The 7,214-nt window shown below is 39.4% G+C and overlaps 1 protein-coding gene across 2 annotated transcripts in view; it reads left to right on the top strand.

Moving 5' to 3' along the window:
• Positions 1–7,214, top strand: part of Cv-c (RhoGTPase activating protein) — a 218,550-nt gene that overhangs the window by 66,878 nt on the left and 144,458 nt on the right. The gene's annotated exons all lie outside the window — the stretch shown is intronic.

The raw sequence follows: 7,214 nt of genomic DNA, 5'->3' as shown, positions 1-7,214 counted from the left end.
AATTAAACGCGATATGGTAGGTATATATAACATTATAGCCACGTGCTCTTTGGCGAACTCCAAGCACGTTAACGATACGCATTAGCATGCACCGAAGGGTGAAACGAAGCGAACTGGTGCCGCGCCCCGCGCGCATTTCTCTCCGCGATTTCACTGCTCGCGCGTAACACTCGCCGCGCGGCATAAGCCCAGCGTCCAGCTGTCAGTAACGAGACGGCGCGGACAGTCGAGACCTGTATCGCACGCGTGCACGTGCACGCGTGTCCGTGCTCCGAGGCGGCGCAGCGTGTAGTATAGTGGTTCAATCGCATTACGGTTGCAGTTTCGCGGCGGCGAGAGAGTCGCGAGAGCAGTATCCTCGAAGAAACATCCGCGTTTCGCGCGCGAACGCCACAAAGGCAGTAATAATCGTGCGGATCCTCTTCGCGCGTAATTGAGAATCGACGGTGAGAAACAACCCATGGTGAACGGCCTCGGATATCGGAGCGAATCGACGCGATCTTGGAGCACGATCGTTAAACGGTGATTTACGACCGCGGCGATTGCGTACGGCGCGGCGGCGTTCGGAAAAAATTAATAACGCGCCATCGATGATAACGACGACGATGACGACAACGGTGATGATTTGAGACCATCCGCGCGATTTTACTTGCACATCCCGGTGTTTAACGTGTCAGGTGTGTATAAATGTTCCTTGTGCATCGTTGCTGTTCGCGGAGATCTCGCGTATTCAAGGCCGCGGTGATCTTTTGACGTGTAATAATACTTATTCATTATCCACTTTGCAATATCATGTATAAACATTAGTCGTCCGCGTGGAATCGTGGCGCGATCGATACGCCGTGATATTCCCATATACCGTCAGGTCAGTGTAAACTGGCGATATCGACAGGGCCTTGAATCTGAATTCGATTGCAATATCTGATATTCGCGAGGCAAAGAGTCCTCGATAAGATTTGAAAAAATGATAGTTTTCTAGGACTTCACAATTATTATATTATTCATAATCAAAAGTTATTAAAAAATACTAAATTTGTAACCAAGCGCATACATTGTAATTAATAAATAAATCTTAATTAAAAATTATTGACGTGAAAGAAAAAAGACGAGTCTTTTTGTTTTATTATTATTTATATCAAGATTACCGCTTGCCAATTTTATATATATTTTGAAGAAACAGAAGAATATACAATAGTTTTACATTATATTTTTTTATTGTTTTGATAAATAAATATAGATGTATACAGTTTTTTTTACCATAAAATTTAGGAAGAGATACGCGCGATCGATGAAACTATAAAAAGTTATTCGAATTTTAATAGCTTTTGATATGAAAGCTGATTGACGAGAAATTTAACCGTCGGTCTGGAAAAATTTCAGTATATACGGAACGATATCCATGATAAAAATAGAATCAGTAGCGCGCAACATTGGGTCGATCGGTGTCACCTGGTGATCCTTGAATAGCGATCGTGCGTGCACGCTCGATCGTGGCACGCACTCGCGTCTTGATCGTCGAAGATCACGCTGCTGTTGTACGAGCTGCGCGTATCGAACGTATATTGATATCGTTCAGTGACTATTGATAGTGTAACATTGACTGGATATCGAATCGTGTTTTTCGTATATAATGATGTATGGGCTAGTTAACGACGCTTGGTCCATGTCAGTCACGTGCGACGGATTAAGTGATGCAGGCGTGTAGGTGAGTACAGTGTAGTTAATAGATGCATTCTGCATCGGATGCGAAGCACTGTGCTCTTTACATACGAAGGTGCAATGTTAATTTTTTACCGAGCGGCGCATCGTATTTTTACGTTGTCGATGCATGATGGTCTTTTGTTTAGAATGACGTGCGTTTACTCTGATCGATTTATTTATGTATAGCGTGAATCAGTTTATTCTTTACGCGATATTATAGATAGCTAGGACATTGATGTGACGTGGTTTTATCGAGAAACAGAGTTGATTAAATATACGATGTTAATCATCGTGCTACGGAAAAGAATTATGAAATTATGTCAATACAAAGTTAACATATTTTATTTGAATTATATTTAATATTGTAGCAGATTTATATATATATATGTATTATATGTATGTACGTTATATATATGTATATTATTTACAAAAAAAGTAGACACTTATTTAAATACGCTTATTTAAATACGTTGGAAAAAATTTTATATAGCTTAATTTGTTCAATAATATAAAATATGATAATAAAATTTTAAAATTTTAAATATACGTATAATTATACGCCAAATAAGAAAAAAATTCACAACATGCAAGTATATAAATTATCAAAAGATAATATCGCTTTCAAGTGAAAAGATACACAGAACATGTCAAGATATAATATATGCAAACAAGATCAAGGTGCAGTGTATAAATCTTTTGAAACTGATTAGAATTTTTGCATAAATTTTTATTTCAACATTATTATCTAATATTGCTAATATGAGAACAATTCCTACAGTCTTTTATAAAGATTCTAATATACATATACTTTACCAATTTCAATTATTCGTTGTTTCAATGTTGTTTAGTCAAGTGTGTGAAATTATCATAACGCACATTTTATTATCGCTATATTTAACGCCGACAAATATGTTATGCTTAACGATAAGTGCATAATATCTAACGTTTAGATTTAAGAGAGGTGTGACAATTACTTTTCACGTTCGACGTTCCCGTTAAAGCATTTGGTTTCGAATGTCAATGGTAATCTTCCAAGTAATGGCTTCTAGTGAGTGTATATTGAGAAGTTCGCGCGGATAATTCCGATGGAGACGTAAAAGATATTAACGACCATGCGGTGACCGCACGTTTCGTTTAGCTATCTATCTATTTAGCGTTTAAATTACCGCACGCGGATTGCTTCTCTATAAGCGCGCGTATTACGCGCGTTCTTCGCTTAACGGAGAGCCGTTTAATAGTTTCGCGACTCGCACCTGGTTACGTCTCACCGCATGCTTCGAGATCGCGCTATCGCTCGCGAATCTCGACCCGCGCCGCTCCTTCTCGCCCGAAGTGCTCGAAACGAATTTATTAGCGATGCGTACCTCACGAGATTAAATCGGCTTTCCCCCGTAATTACGGAATAATCCGAATGGTTATGTAGCGAACCGATGTGCAGCTATCGGGCTTTATGGCGTTTTAATTATATGACTGCACTGTCGCGGCGAGAGCATCCAAGTAAATGCTCTCTGTTGCACGTATTAATGGGAGAAATCTCATTCAATGCAAATGTAGGAAACACGGGATACTCCTTATTTTAAGCCGAAAGGGAGATATTAAACCGGCAAAGGAAGATACAATATTAAACCGGCAAAGATTTTAATGATGATTTTTGCGCAATAATCTGTTATCTTATTATTGGTTTTATTATTTTTCTTTCTTACTGCAGGATATTATATAGCATCCATTATAATTAATTCATTATGTGATTAATCCGTAAGATAATTTCGAAGATAAATATAAATCAGAAGAATTATCAGAAAATTATCTCTCATCGTTGCCTCTGATTTATGTTTATAGAATATGTTCTTCTTCGCGAGTGTTTTCCCTTGCCGTTAAAAATATTGACTCCAGATAAAATTGGTGTGATTTCGCGAAGGAGATCTCCGATATGTCGTGGACCGTACACAAACGCTCGTGCTATCGCCGCAATTAAAGGTGAGCATCGATTTAACTGCGATTCGGTTTGATTCAGAGGCAGTTGTTGCGGAGGCGAGCGACATAAATCTTGTCCTTCGTGGTTCCAGTTTCTCGAAAGGAGTGAGAGGCGATCGCAATCCATAGTGGCCGATTTAGCTATCCGTCGATCTGTCGTCTTCTCCTTGATAACATTAAAAATAGAATAAAATTTTTAAAAGCATCTAAATTTTGAAATATTTTAGATATATTTATTTTTATATAGAAGAGTAAAGCATTTTATATATATATATATATATATATATATATATATATATAAGTACATACGTGAAGAGAGTGCGGAACGGGCTAAGTAAGAGCTAAGCGCTATTGACGATGCACAAAGGTTAATTTTTTTATTCTTGATATCAAATTTTAAAAACGTTTTTAAAATTTGATATCATAAATAAAGGAAATAACCTGTGTGCACCGTCAACAGCGCTTGTCTCTTAGCCCGTTCCACACTCTCTTTGATTGTTACCAGAGTCTTTACACGGATTTACATATTATACGTGAATGTATATTAATATTGGATGAAAGAGATTAGAGTCTACATGTTATTGATATATAAAAAGTATTCGATTGCATTATATTTACAGAATTATATTTACAGAATTATATCCATCTATACTAAGAACTATATCCACTATAATAAGAACTCGCGTGGCGTTAAACGTGTTAAGGATATCTCGCGAAACACGTTACGATTGAGGAGGCTTCGGTATTTATCGCGAAGCGAGGTATAGCCAGCAGGTGCTTGATCGGTGGTAATTTTGCGACTTGTCGGCACGGTAAACGGCACGAGAAAATGATGCACATTTACCCGAATAATACGTGAATGCCTTGCGTGTGTACCACAGATTCGAGGCATCAGGTGGGCCTTAAAATTGCACGTGTGGATATATGTGGTGTGCATATACGTGATCGGCGTTGAGACCGCGCGCATGTCAATCCGTAACGTATCGTGTAATATGTAGCAAGGGGGAGGAAGGGGGTGGAAACACAAACGGATGAGAACCGACGGTCGACGGAAGAAAGATATTAATTTTATTTTGCGGCGGCGTAATCGATTTATATATCATTGATCGAAACAATCGGCGCCTCGATATTATCCCCCGCAAATATTCGTCGAGTTACCGACTGGTTTTTACTTGCCGTTCAACGTACAGAAATTTCACGGCGGCGACGACGTCCGCATGTGGGACGATTTCGTAGGTGTCGACGGAGTTCCGTGCATGACAGCGGGAATAACGTCAGCGACAGAAACCGCCAGGGTCCTAATGTCGTGCTTAGAATAGTTTAGAATATTAGGAGGTCGCTGTTCGAACCAACTCGTAACTCATTAAAGCCAATTAAAACGGCCAAGTTCTTGCCGGTTGACGTCACGAATTTAGAGCGCCGCATTCCCCACTTTTTCCCCGGGCCGGTTTCCATTCCGAGGGCTGCTGCCGCACCTCTCGCATGTAGACGGTAGATTAGAAAATGACGGAGCGGAGATATCTCGATTTGCGTTTATAGAAACCGTTTGAAAAACGCGCATGCGATTCTTTATCATTCACCGCACATGCTACTCTGGATCTTGATCCATCTTCGTTTTAAACTGGCACGATTATTATTTTCCATTAACGTAATTAATTTTCTATTTCTATCAAGCTCGAATATATTTCCATGCTTTTATTTTTTCATTAAAATCATATTATTATCATGTATATTATGCGCATAATGTATATAATTAAGAATGTGATTTTCTATATTTCTATCAAATGTGAGCAAATTTTCACGATGGATCGCGATCACTCGGATCGTACGGGACATAGATTGATACTGTTGTAACGTGTTATTAACATTATAATATTTTATTAGCATAATTGATTCTCTATATTTCTGCCTAAGCGCGGACAGGTTTTCACGCGTCACTATCAATTTTGCTGGACGGATTCTCGGTTGAATTATCGGAGAAAGTTGCTAATAACTGTAATGTCGCGGAAGGGAAGAAATTTCCGGACGGCGCGGCGGGCAGAGAATTTGGCGTTCAGGTCGAGCTACTTTTCTTCTTCCACGACCATGTGTTCACTGGTGCAGCGACACTTGTTGCTCCATTTTGGCAGTTTTATCCTCGCCATCTTCGTCATGACGAGCCTCAAGAGATTTTACAACCTGGCGATGAAACGCTCGACCTTGATTCGGCGATAGTCAAACGCGAGAGTCGAAGATGAGTCGCGCGATCCTTGATCTTCTCATAAAAAGATTTATTGATGAGAGGAGGAATCGATTTTTTTTTAAATCGAATATTTATTATTAAAAATACTTGACGGAATAATTTGTATATCCAAGGCGATAAAACGTCTCTTGAAACAACCGTAAAATAACCTGAATTTTGTTTCTAACTTTGAGTTGTGAATTTTGCAGGGAAATTCGTAAAATTAAATTTTTTAACTGTAGTTTTTTTTCGAAAGATTACTTTAAACTTATATTTGTGAGATCAGTTTAAATTTTACAAAATGACAAACGGATATTGCAGTTCGGGAACTCCGATATATCGAGTTCAGTTGCTCCCTTCAATTTCCTCTCGCTGTGTGTATAATTATATAATTCCTTCATTTCAAAGAATACAGAATCGAAATCACAGAATATGTGCTTGAAATTAAATATTCATTAACGTGGATAATTTAGTTCTTTGATTATCTTACAGTCTAGTGAAATAATTGTTACTGTTGATTAAATAGTCAATCCTATTAATTATCAGTTCTAAATAAAACTAATAATTACGACATTGTTATTAAAAATAATTACGAAATTTGTTAAATATAAAGAGAGGATGCGAGTTCAATTTTGCATTGCAACCACGTCGCAACTGATTTCTTTATTTGATACGTTTTAATTATGGGGGATAGACCTTTAACGCACAATAATATTAATATATAATATTCATTGACAACCACAGTCACAACGATGAAACTTATGCACCTCGCATCTGCGGCAATAATTTTTTTGCGACTCACGCATCGCACGGAACGTTGCGTGACGTAAGAAATCGCGCGAGAGTTTTTAACGAGGACGTATTGTCGTCCGTATACGCGAGACGCATCGACGACACATCCGAGAAAGTATGCGTCGCGACGTCCGCGAGGTGAGGTACCGTTTCTCACGCGTGGATCGTACGACGCGTGACCCGTTAACACGCGGTGACGACGTTCGTGCATGCGTCGAGCGCGATGCGCTTTCACGGCGAGTCGCGAGTCGCGAGCGTGCGAGCGCGCGCTCGATAAAAGGAAATCGCGCGCGAGTGTTAAACTGAAAGAAGATCGTCTTCGCATTTAACCTTATCGCCGTAAGAAACGTACATAAACCGCCGGCGAGAAAAGAGAGAAAGGAAAAGAGAAAGAGAGAGAGACAGAGAGAGAGGGGATTCGTTATTCGATCGCCGCAATAAAGTTGTGTCCACGATTTGCATACGCGAAAGCGATTGCTTCCAGATGCGCTGTCTGACTGCCGCTCTCGCGGATGCATCTCCGCAT

The sequence above is a fragment of the Temnothorax americanus genome, unplaced genomic scaffold (assembly GCF_048541705.1).
Source record: "Temnothorax americanus isolate GAGA-0224 unplaced genomic scaffold, ASM4854170v1 Scaffold2, whole genome shotgun sequence".
NCBI lineage: Eukaryota > Metazoa > Arthropoda > Insecta > Hymenoptera > Formicidae > Temnothorax > Temnothorax americanus.
This window is presented reverse-complemented; position numbering and strand designations above follow the sequence as displayed.